The sequence below is a fragment of the Rhipicephalus microplus genome, unplaced genomic scaffold (genome assembly GCF_043290135.1).
Source record: "Rhipicephalus microplus isolate Deutch F79 unplaced genomic scaffold, USDA_Rmic scaffold_16, whole genome shotgun sequence".
In the NCBI taxonomy this organism is placed as follows: Eukaryota; Metazoa; Arthropoda; class Arachnida; order Ixodida; family Ixodidae; genus Rhipicephalus; species Rhipicephalus microplus.
Window position 1 is genome coordinate 17067804 of NW_027464589.1, and position 12975 is coordinate 17080778.

Below are 12975 nucleotides of genomic sequence, written 5' to 3' on the forward strand. Positions count from 1 at the left end.
TCCAACCTTTCGGTTAACAGCCGATCGCGCTAGCCCATTGCGCCACGGAGACAGTCCTGCTCCACTCTCACCACCAACAGAACATATCTTCAAAGCTATTAGTGCAAAGAAAAAAGCAGCACACCACTCCCGGGAGGGCTCGAAACTCCAACCTTTCTGTTAACAGCCGATCTCCGCTAGCCCATTGCGCCACGGGGACAGTCTTGCTCCACTCTCACCACCATCAGTACACTTCTTCAAAGCTATCAGCACAAAGAAAAAAAAACGCCGCACCACCACCGGGTGGGCTCGAACCTCCAACCTTTCGGTTAACAGCCGATCGCGCAAGCCAATTGCGCCACGGAGACAGTCCTGCTCCACTCTCACCACCATCAGAACATATCTTCAAAGCTATCGGCCCAAAGAAAAAAAGCACAGCACCATCACCGGGTGGGCTCGAACCTCCAACCTTTCGGTCAACAGGTAATCGCGCTAGCCAACTGCGCCACGGAGACAGTCCTGCTCCACTCTCACCACCATCAGAACATATCTTCAAAGCTACCAGCACAAAGAAAAAAAAGCGGTACACCATCACCGCGTGGGCTCGAACCTCCAACCTTTCGGTTAACAGCCGATCGCGCTAGCCAACTGCGCCACGGAGACAGTCGTGCTCCACTCTCACCACCATCAGAACATATCTTCAAAGCTATCAGCCCAAAGAAAAAAAGCGCCGCACCACCCCCGGGTGGGCTCCAACCTCCAACCTTTCGGTTAACAGCCGATCGCGCTAGCCTATTGCCCCACGGAGACAGTCGTGCTCCACTCTCACCACCGTCAGAACATTTCTTCAGAGCTATCACCCCAAAGAAAAAAAAGAGCCGCACCACCACCGGGTGGGCTCGAACCTCCAACCTTTCGGTTTACAGCCGATCGCGCTGGCCAATTGCGCCACGAAGACAGTCCTGCTGCACTCTCACCACCATCAGAACATATCTTCAAAGCTATTACCGCAAAGAAAAAAGCAACACACCACTCCCGGGAGGGCTCGAAATTCCAACCTTTCGGTTAACAGCCGATCGCGCTAGCCCATTGCGCCACGGAGACAGTCTTGCTCCACTCTCACCACCATCAGAACATATCTTCAAACTATCAGCGCAAAAAAAAGCGCCGCACCACCACCGGGTGGGCTCGAAACTCCAACCTTTTGGTTAACAGCCGATCGCGCTTGCCCATTGCGCCACGGGGACAGTCTTGCTCCACTCTCACCACCATCAGAACATATCTTCAAAGCTATCAGCCCAAAGAAAAAAAAGCGCCGCACCACCACCGAGTGGGCTAGAACCTTCAACCTTTCGGTTAACAGCTGATCGCACTCGCCAATTGCGCCACGGAGGCAGTCGTGCTCCACTCTTACCTCCATTAGAACATATCTTCAAAGCTATCAGCACAAAGAAAAAAAAGCGCCGCACCACCACCGGGTGGGCTCGAACCTCCAACGTTTCGGTTAACAGCCGATCGAGCTAGCCCATTGCGCCACGGAAATAGCCTTGCTCCACTCTCAACACCATCAGAACATATCTTCAAAGCTATTAGCGCAAAGAAAAAAAGCGCCGCACCTCCACCGGGTGGGCTCGCACCTCCAACCTTTCGGTTAAAAGCCGATCGCGCTAGCCAATCGCTCCACGGAGACAGTCCTGCTCCACTTTCACCATCATCAGAACATATCTTCAAAGCTATTAGTGCAAAGAAAAAAGCAACAGACCATTCCCGGGAGGGCTCGAAACTCCAACCCTTCGGTTTACAGCCGATCGCGCTAGCCCATTGCGCCATGAGGACCGTCTTGCTCCACTCTCACCACCATCAGAACATATCTTCAAAGCTATCACCACAAAGAAAAAAAAAGCGCCGCACCACCACCGGGTGGGCTCGAACTTCCAACCTTTCGGTTAACAGCCAATCGCGCTAGCCAATTGCGCCACGGAGACAGTCCTGCTTCACTCTCACCACCATCAGAACATATCTTCAAAGCTATCAGCACAAAGAAAAAAAAGCGCCACACCTTCATCGGGTGGGCTCGAACCTCCAACCTTTCGGTTAACAGCCGATCGCGCAAGCCTATTGCGCCACGGAGACAGTCCTGCTCCACACTCACCACCGTCAAAACATTTCTTCAGAGCTATCACCCCAAAGAAAAAAAAAGCGCCGCACCACCACCGGGTGGGCTCCAACCTCCAACCTTTCATTTAAAATCCGATCGCGCTAGCCGATTGCGCCATGGAGACAGTCCTGGTCCACTCTCACCACCATCAGAACATATCTTCAAAGCTATCAGCGCAAAGAAAAAAAAGCGCCGCACCACCACCGGGTGGGCTCGAACCTCCATCCGTTCGGTTAACAGCCGATCGCGCAAGCCAATTGCGCCATGGAGACAGTCCTGCTTCACTCTCACCACCATCAGAACATATATTCAAAGCTATCAGCCCAAAGAAAAAAAAAACCGCACCACCACCGGTTGGGCTCGAACCTCCAACCTTTCGGTTAACAGCCAATCGCGCTAGCCGATTGCGCCACGGAGACAGTCCTGCTCCACTCTCACCACCATCAGAACATATCCTCAAAGCTATTACCACAAAAAAAAGCAACACACCACTCCTGGGAGGGCTCGAAACTCCAACCTTTCGGTTAACAGCCGATCGCGCTAGCCCATTGCGCCACGGAGACAGCCTTGCTCCACTCTCAACACCATCAGAACATATCTTCAAAGCTATTAGCGCAAAGAAAAAAAGCGCCGCGCCACCACCGGGTGGGCTCGAACCTCCAACCTTTCGGTTAACAGCCGATCGCGCTAGCCAATTGCGCCTCGGAGACAGTCCTGCTCCATTTTCACCACCATCAGAACATATCTTGAAAGCTAATAGTGCAAAGAAAAAAGCAACACACCACTCCCGGGAGGGCTCGAAACTCCAAACGTTCGGTTAACAGCCGATCGCGCTAGCCCAATGCGCCACGGGGACAGTCTTGCTCCACTCTCACCACCATCAGAACATATCTTCAAAGCTATCAGCACAAAGAAAAAAAAGCGCCGCACCACCACCGGGTGGGCTCGAACCTCCAAACTTTCGGTTAACAGCCGATTGCGCAAGCCAATTGCGCCACGGAGACAGTCCTGCTCCACTGTCACCACCATCAGAACATATCTTCAAAGCTATCAGCCCAAAGAAAAAAAGCACCGCACCACCACCGGGTGGGCTCGAACCTCCAACCTCTCGGTTAACAGCCAATTGCGCTAGGCAATTGCGCCACGGAGACAGTCCTGCTCCACTCTCACCACCCTCAGAACATATCTTCAAATCTATCAGCACAAAGAAAAAAAAGCGCCACACCATCACCGGGTGGGCTCGAACCTCCAACCTTTCGGTTAACAGCCGATCGCGCAAGCCAATTGCGCGACGGAGACAGTCCTGCTCCACTCTCACCACCGTCAAAACATTTATTCAGAGCTATCACCCCAAAGAAAAAAAAGCGCCGCACCACCACTGGGAGGGCTCGAAACTCCAACCTTTCGGTTAACAGCCGATCGCGCTAGTCCATTGCGCCACGGACACAGTCTTGCTCCACTCTCACCACCATCAGAACATATCTTCAAAGCTATCAGCGCAAAGAAAAAAAAGCGCCGCACCACCACCGGGTGGGCTCGAACTTCCAACCTTTCGGTTAACAGCCGATCGCGCTAGCCCATTGCGCCACGGAGACAGTCTTGCTCCCTACTCACCACCATCAAAACATATCTTCAAAGCTATCAGCCCAAAGAAAAAAAAGCGCCGCACCACCACCGGGTGGGCTCGAACCTCCAACCTTTCGGTTAACAGCCGATCGCACTAGCCAATTGCGCCACGGAGACAGTCGTGCTCCACTCTTAACACCATCAGAACATATCTTCAAAGCTATCAGCACAAAGAAAAAAAAGCGCCGCACCACCACCGGGTGGGCTCGAAACTCCAACCTTTCGGTTAACAGCCGATCGCGCTAGCCAATCGCGCCATGGAGACAGTCCTGCTCCACTCTCACCACCATCAGAACATATCTTCAAAGCTATTAGTGCAAAGAAAAAAGCAACACACCATTCCCGGGAGGGCTCGAAACTCCAAACTTTCGGTTAACAGCCGATCGCGCTAGCCCATTGTGCCACGGAGACAGTCTTGCTCCACTCTCACCACCATCAAAACATATCTTCAAACTATCAGCGCAAAAAAAAGCGCCGCACCACCACCGGGTGGGCTCGAAACTCCAACCTTTTGGTTAACAGCCGATCGCGCTTGCCCATTGCGCCACGGGGACAGTCTTGCTCCACTCTCACCACCATCAGAACATATCTTCAAAGCTATTAGTGCAAAGAAAAAAGCAACACACCATTCCCGGGAGGGCTCGAAACTCCAAACTTTCGGTTAACAGCCGATCGCGCTAGCCCATTGTGCCACGGAGACAGTCTTGCTCCACTCTCACCACCATCAAAACATATCTTCAAACTATCAGCGCAAAAAAAAGCGCCGCACCACCACCGGGTGGGCTCGAAACTCCAACCTTTTGGTTAACAGCCGATCGCGCTTGCCCATTGCGCCACGGGGACAGTCTTGCTCCACTCTCACCACCATCAGAACATATCTTCAAAGCTATCAGCCCAAAGAAAAAAAAGCGCCGCACCACCACCGGGTGGGCTCGAACCTTCAACCTTTCGGTTAACAGCTGATCGCACTCGCCAATTGCGCCACGGAGGCAGTCGTGCTCCACTCTTACCACCATCAGAACATATCTTCAAAGCTATCAGCACAAAGAAAAAAAAAGCGCCGCACCACCACCGGGTGTGCTCGAACCTCCAACCTTTCGGTTAACAGCCGATCGCGCTAGCCCATTGCGCCACGGAGATAGCCTTGCTCCACTCTCAACACCATCAGAACATATCTTCAAAGCTATTAGCGCAAAGAAAAAAAGCGCCGCACCATCACCGGGTGGGCTCGAACCTCCAACCTTTCGGTTAAAAGCCAATCGCGCTAGCCAATCGCGCCACGGAGACAGTCCTGCTCCACTTTCACCACCATCAGAACATATCTTCAAAGCTATTAGTGCAAAGAAAAAAGCAACACACCATTCCCGGGAGGGCTCGAAACTCCAACCCTTCGGTTTACAGCCGATCGCGCTAGCCCATTGCGCCACGAGGACAGTCTTGCTCCACTCTCACCACCATCAGAACATATCTTCAAAGCTATCAGCCCAAAAAAAAAGCAACACACCACTCCCGGGAGGGCTCGAACCTCCAACCTTTCAGGTAACAGCCGATCGCATAGCCAATTACGCCATGAAGACAGTCGTGCTCCACTCTCACCACCGCCAGAACATTTCTTCAGAGCTATCAGCCCAAAGAAAAAAAATCGCCGCACCACAACCGGGTGGGCTCGAACCTCCAACCTCTCGGTTAACAGCCGATCGCGCTAGCCCAATGCGCCACGGGGACAGTCTTGCTCCACTCTCACCACCATCAGAACATATCTTCAAAGCTATCAGCACAAAAAAAAAGCGCCGGATCACCACCGGGTGGGCTCGAACCTCCAAACTTTCGGTTAACAGCCGATCGCGCAAGCCAATTGCGCCACGGAGACAGTCCTGCTCCACTGTCACCACCATCAGAACATATCTTCAAAGCTATCAGCCCAAAGAAAAAAAGCACCGCACCACCACCGGGTGGGCTCGAACCTCCAAATTCTCGGTTAACAGCCAATCGCGCTAGCCAATTGCGCCACGGAGACAGTCCTGCTCCACTCTCACCACCCTCATAACATATCTTCAAATCTATCAGCACAAAGAAAAAAAAGCGCCACACCATCACCGGGTGGGCTCGAACCTCCAACCTTTCGGTTAACAGCCGATCGCGCAAGCCAATTGCGCCACGGAGACAGTCCTGCTCCACTCTCACCACCGTCAAAACATTTATTCAGAGCTATCACCCCAAAGAAAAAAAAGCGCCGCACCACCACCGGGAGGGCTCGAAACTCCAACCTTTCGGTTAACAGCCGATCGCGCTAGTCCATTGCGCCACGGACACAGTCTTGCTCCACTCTCACCACCATCAGAACATATCTTCAAAGCTATCAGCGCAAAGAAAAAAAAGCGCCGCACCACCACCGGGTGGGCTCGAACCTCCAACCTTTCGGTTAACAGCAGATCGCGCTAGCCCAAGGCGCCACGGAGACAGTCTTGCTCCCTTCTCACCACCATCAGAACATATCTTCAAAGCTATCAGCCCAAAGAAAAAAAAGCGCCGCACCACCACCGGGTTGGCTCGAACCTCAAACCTTTCGGTTAACAGCCGATCGCACTAGCCAATTGCGCCACGGAGACAGTCGTGATCCACTCTTACCACCATCAGGACATATCTTCAAAGCTATCAGCGCAAAGAAAAAAGCAACACACCACTCCCGGGAAAGCTCGAACCTCCAACTTTTGGGTTAACAGCCGATCGCGCTGGCCAATTGCGCCACGGAGACAGTCCTGCTGCACTCTCACCACCATTAGAACATATTTTTCAAGCTATCAGCCCAAAGAATAAAAAGCGCCGACACCACCGGGTGGGCTACAACCTCCAACCTTTTGGTTAACGGCCGATCGCGCTAGCCAATTGCGCCACGGAGACAATCGTGCTCCACGCTCACCACCATCGGAACATATCTTCAAAGCTATCAGCGCAAAGAAAAAACCAACACACCCACCCGGGAAGGCTCGAAACTCCAACTTTTTGGTTAACAGCCGATCGCGCTAACCAATGGCGCCACGGGGACAGTCCTGCTCCACTCTCACCACCGTCAGAACATTTCTTCAGAGCTATCAGCCCAAAGAAAAAAAAGCGCCGCACCACCACCGGGTGGGCTCGAACCTACAAGCTTTCGGTTAACAGCCGATCCCGCAAGCCCACTGCGCAACAGAGACAGTCGTGCTCCACTCACACCACCGTCAGACCATTTCTTCAGAGCTATCGCCCCAAAGAAAAAAAAAGCGCCGCACAACCACCGGGTGGGCTCGAACCTCCAAACTTTCGGTTAACAGCCGATCGCACTAGCCAATTGCGCCACGGAGACAGTCCTGCTCGAATCTCACCGCCGTCAGAACATTTCTTCAGAGCTATCAGCCCAAAGAAAAAAAAGCGCCGCACCACCACCGGGTGGGCTCGAAACTCCAACCTTTCGGTTAACAGCCGATCGCGCTAGCCAATCGCGCCATGGAGACAGTCCTGCTCCACTCTCACCACCATCAGAACATATCTTCAAAGCTATTAGCGCAAAGAAAAAAGCAACACACCATTCCCGGGAGGGCTCGAAACTCCAAACTTTCGGTTAACAGCCGATCGCGCTAGCCCATTGTGCCACGGAGACAGTCTTGCTCCACTCTCACCACCATCAAAACATATCTTCAAACTATCAGCGCAAAAAAAAGCGCCGCACCACCACCGGGTGGGCTCGAAACTCCAACCTTTTGGTTAACAGCCGATCGCGCTTGCCCATTGCGCCACGGGGACAGTCTTGCTCCACTCTCACCACCATCAGAACATATCTTCAAAGCTATCAGCCCAAGGAAAAAAAAAGCGCCGCACCACCACCGGGTGGGCTCGAACATTCAACCTTTCGGTTAACAGCTGATCGCACTCGCCAATTGCGCCACGGAGGCAGTCGTGCTCCACTCTTACCACCATCAGAACATATCTTCAAAGCTATCAGCACAAAGAAAAAAAAAGCGCCGCACCACCACCGGGTGGGCTCGAACCTCCAACCTTTCGGTTAACAGCCGATCGCGCTAGCCCATTGCGCCACGGAGATAGCCTTGCTCCGCTCTCAACACCATCAGAACATATCTTCAAAGCTATTAGCGCAAAGAAAAAAAGCGCCGCACCATCACCGGGTGGGCTCGAGCCTCCAAACTTTCGGTTAAAAGCCGATCGCGCTAGCCAATCGCGCCACGGAGACAGTCCTGCTCCACTTTCACCACCATCAGAACATATCTTCAAAGCTATTAGTGCAAAGAAAAAAGCAACACACCATTCCCGGGAGGGCTCGAAACTCCAACCCTTCGGTTTACAGCCGATCGCGCTAGCCCATTGCGCCACGAGGACAGTCTTGCTCCACTCTCACCACCATCAGAACATATCTTCAAAGCTATCAGCCCAAAAAAAAAGCAACACACCACTCCCGGGAGGGCTCGAACCTCCAACCTTTCAGGTAACAGCCGATCGCATAGCCAATTACGCCATGAAGACAGTCGTGCTCCACTCTCACCACCGCCAGAACATTTCTTCAGAGCTATCAGCCCAAAGAAAAAAAATCGCCGCACCACAACCGGGTGGGCTCGAACCTCCAACCTCTCGGTTAACAGCCAATCGCGCTAGCCAATTGCGCCACGGAGACAGTCCTGCTCCACTCTCACCACCCTCATAACATATCTTCAAATCTATCAGCACAAAGAAAAAAAAGCGCCACACCATCACCGGGTGGGCTCGAACCTCCAACCTTTCGGTTAACAGCCGATCGCGCAAGCCAATTGCGCCACGGAGACAGTCCTGCTCCACTCTCACCACCGTCAAAACATTTATTCAGAGCTATCACCCCAAAGAAAAAAAAGCGCCGCACCACCACCGGGAGGGCTCGAAACTCCAACCTTTCGGTTAACAGCCGATCGCGCTAGTCCATTGCGCCACGGACACAGTCTTGCTCCACTCTCACCACCATCAGAACATATCTTCAAAGCTATCAGCGCAAAGAAAAAAAAGCGCCGCACCACCACCGGGTGGGCTCGAACCTCCAACCTTTCGGTTAACAGCAGATCGCGCTAGCCCAAGGCGCCACGGAGACAGTCTTGCTCCCTTCTCACCACCATCAGAACATATCTTCAAAGCTATCAGCCCAAAGAAAAAAAAGCGCCGCACCACCACCGGGTGGGCTCGAACCTCAAACCTTTCGGTTAACAGCCGATCGCACTAGCCAATTGCGCCACGGAGACAGTCGTGATCCACTCTTACCACCATCAGGACATATCTTCAAAGCTATCAGCGCAAAGAAAAAAGCAACACACCACTCCCGGGAAAGCTCGAACCTCCAACTTTTGGGTTAACAGCCGATCGCGCTGGCCAATTGCGCCACGGAGACAGTCCTGCTGCACTCTCACCACCATTAGAACATATTTTTCAAGCTATCAGCCCAAAGAATAAAAAGCGCCGACACCACCGGGTGGGCTACAACCTCCAACCTTTTGGTTAACGGCCGATCGCGCTAGCCAATTGCGCCACGGAGACAATCGTGCTCCACGCTCACCACCATCGGAACATATCTTCAAAGCTATCAGCGCAAAGAAAAAAGCAACACACCCACCCGGGAAGGCTCGAAACTCCAACTTTTTGGTTAACAGCCGATCGCGCTAGCCCATTGCGCCACGGAGACAGCCTTGCTCCACTCTCAACACCATCAGAACATATCTTCAAAGCTATTAGCGCAAAAAAAAAGCGCCGCGCCACCACCGGGTGGGCTCGAACCTCCAACCTTTCGGTTAACAGCCGATCGCGCTAGCCAATTGCGCCACGGAGACAGTCCTGCTCCATTTTCACCACCATCAGAACATATCTTGAAAGCTAATAGTGCAAAGAAAAAAGCAACACACCACTCCCGGGAGGGCTCGAAACTCCAAACTTTCGGTTAACACCTGATCGCGCTAGCCCAATGCGCCACGGGGACAGTCTTGCTCCACTCTCACCACCATCAGAACATATCTTCAAAGCTATCAGCACAAAGAAAAAAAAAGCGCCGCACCACCACCGGGTGGGCTCGAACCTCCAAACTTTCGGTTAACAGCCGATCGCGCAAGCCAATTGCGCCACGGAGACAGTCCTGCGCCACTGTCACCACCATCAGAACATATCTTCAAAGCTATCAGCCCAAAGAAAAAAAGCACCGCACCACCACCAGGTGGGCTCGAACCTTCAACCTCTCGGTTAACAGCCAATCGCGCTAGCCAATTGCGCCACGGAGACAGTCCTGCTCCACTCTCACCACCCTCAGAACATATCTTCAAATCTATCAGCACAAAGAAAAAAAAGCGCCACACCATCACCGGGTGGGCTCGAACCTCCAACCTTTCGGTTAACAGCCGATCGCGCAAGCCAATTGCGCGACGGAGACAGTCCTGCTCCACTCTCACCACCGTCAAAACATTTATTCAGAGCTATCACCCCAAAGAAAAAAAATCGCCGCACCACCACTGGGAGGGCTCGAAACTCCAACCTTTCGGTTAACAGCCGATCGCGCTAGTCCATTGCGCCACGGACACAGTCTTGCTCCACTCTCACCACCATCAGAACATATCTTCAAAGCTATCAGCGCAAAGAAAAAAAAGCGCCGCACCACCACCGGGTGGGCTCGAACTTCCAACCTTTCGGTTAACAGCCGATCGCGCTAGCCCATTGCGCCACGGAGACAGTCTTGCTCCCTTCTCACCACCATCAAAACATATCTTCAAAGCTATCAGCCCAAAGAAAAAAAAGCGCCGCACCACCACCAGGTGGGCTCGAACCTCCAACCTTTCGGTTAACAGCCGATCGCACTAGCCTATTGCGCCACGGAGACAGTCGTGCTCCACTCTTACCACCATCAGAACATATCTTCAAAGCTATCAGCGCAAAGAAAAAAGCAACACACCACTCCCGGGAGGGCTCGAACCTCCAACTTTTTGGTTAACAGCAGATCGCGCTGGCCAATTGCGCCACGGAGACAGTCCTGCTGCACTCTCACCACCATTAGAACATATCTTTCACGCTAACAGCCCAAAGAATAAAAAGCGCCGACACCACCGGGTGGGCTCGAACCTCCAACCTTTTGGTTAACGGCCGATCGCGCTAGCCAATTGCGCCACGGAGACAGTCCTGCTCCACTCTCACCACCACCAGAACATATCTTCAAAGCTATCAGTGCAAAGAAAAAAGCAACACACCACTCCCGGGAGGGCTCGAAACTCCAACCTTTCGGTTAACAGCCCATCGCGCTAGCCCATTGCGCCACGGGGACAGTCTTGCTCCACTCTCACCACCATCAGAACATATCTTCAAAGCTATCAGCACAAAGAAAAAAAAGCGCCGCACCACCACCGGGTGGGCTCGAACCTCCAACCTTTCGGGTAACAGCCGATCGCGCTACCCCATTGCGCCACGGAGATAGCCTTGCTCCATTCTCAACACCATCAGAACATATCTTCAAAGCTATTAGCGCAAAGAAAAAAAGCGCCGCACCTCCACCGGGTGGGCTCGAACTTCCAACCTTTCGGTTAAAAGCCGATCGCGCTAGCCAATCGCGCCACGGAGACAGTCCTGCTCCACTTTCACCGTCATCAGAACATATCTTCAAAGCTATTAGTGCAAAGAAAAAAGCAACACACCATTCCCGGGAGGGCTCGAAACTCCAAACTTTCGGTTAACAGCCGATCGCGCTAGCCCATTGTGCCACGGAGACAGTCTTGCTCCACTCTCACCACCATCAAAACATATCTTCAAACTATCAGCGCAAAAAAAAGCGCCGCACCACCACCGGGTGGGCTCGAAACTCCAACCTTTTGGTTAACAGCCGATCGCGCTTGCCCATTGCGCCACGGGGACAGTCTTGCTCCACTCTCACCACCATCAGAACATATCTTCAAAGCTATCAGCCCAAAGAAAAAAAAAGCGCCGCACCACCACCGGGTGGGCTCGAACCTTCAACCTTTCGGTTAACAGCTGATCGCACTCGCCAATTGCGCCACGGAGGCAGTCGTGCTCCACTCTTACCACCATCAGAACATATCTTCAAAGCTATCAGCACAAAGAAAAAAAAAAGCGCCGCACCACCACCGGGTGGGCTCGAACCTCCAACCTTTCGGTTAACAGCCGATCGCGCTAGCCCATTGCGCCACGGAGATAGCCTTGCTCCACTCTCAACACCATCAGAACATATCTTCAAAGCTATTAGCGCAAAGAAAAAAAGCGCCGCACCATCACCGGGTGGGCTCGAACCTCCAACCTTTCGGTTAAAAGCCGATCGCGCTAGCCAATCGCGCCACGGAGACAGTCCTGCTCCACTTTCACCACCATCAGAACATATCTTCAAAGCTATTAGTGCAAAGAAAAAAGCAACACACCATTCCCGGGAGGGCTCGAAACTCCAACCCTTCGGTTTACAGCCGATCGCGCTAGCCCATTGCGCCACGAGGACAGTCTTGCTCCACTCTCACCACCATCAGAACATATCTTCAAAGCTATCAGCCCAAAAAAAAAGCAACACACCACTCCCGGGAGGGCTCGAACCTCCAACCTTTCAGGTAACAGCCGATCGCATAGCCAATTACGCCATGAAGACAGTCGTGCTCCACTCTCACCACCGCCAGAACATTTCTTCAGAGCTATCAGCCCAAAGAAAAAAAATCGCCGCACCACAACCGGGTGGGCTCGAACCTCCAACCTCTCGGTTAACAGCCGATCGCGCTAGCCCAATGCGCCACGGGGACAGTCTTGCTCCACTCTCACCACCATCAGAACATATCTTCAAAGCTATCAGCACAAAAAAAAGCGCCGGATCACCACCGGGTGGGCTCGAACCTCCAAACTTTCGGTTAACAGCCGATCGCGCAAGCCAATTGCGCCACGGAGACAGTCCTGCTCCACTGTCACCACCATCAGAACATATCTTCAAAGCTATCATCCCAAAGAAAAAAAGCACCGCACCACCACCGGGTGGGCTCGAACCTCCAAATTCTCGGTTAACAGCCAATCGCGCTAGCCAATTGCGCCACGGAGACAGTCCTGCTCCACTCTCACCACCCTCATAACATATCTTCAAATCTATCAGCACAAAGAAAAAAAATCGCCGCACCACCACTGGGAGGGCTCGAAACTCCAACCTTTCGGTTAACAGCCGATCGCGCTAGTCCATTGCGCCACGG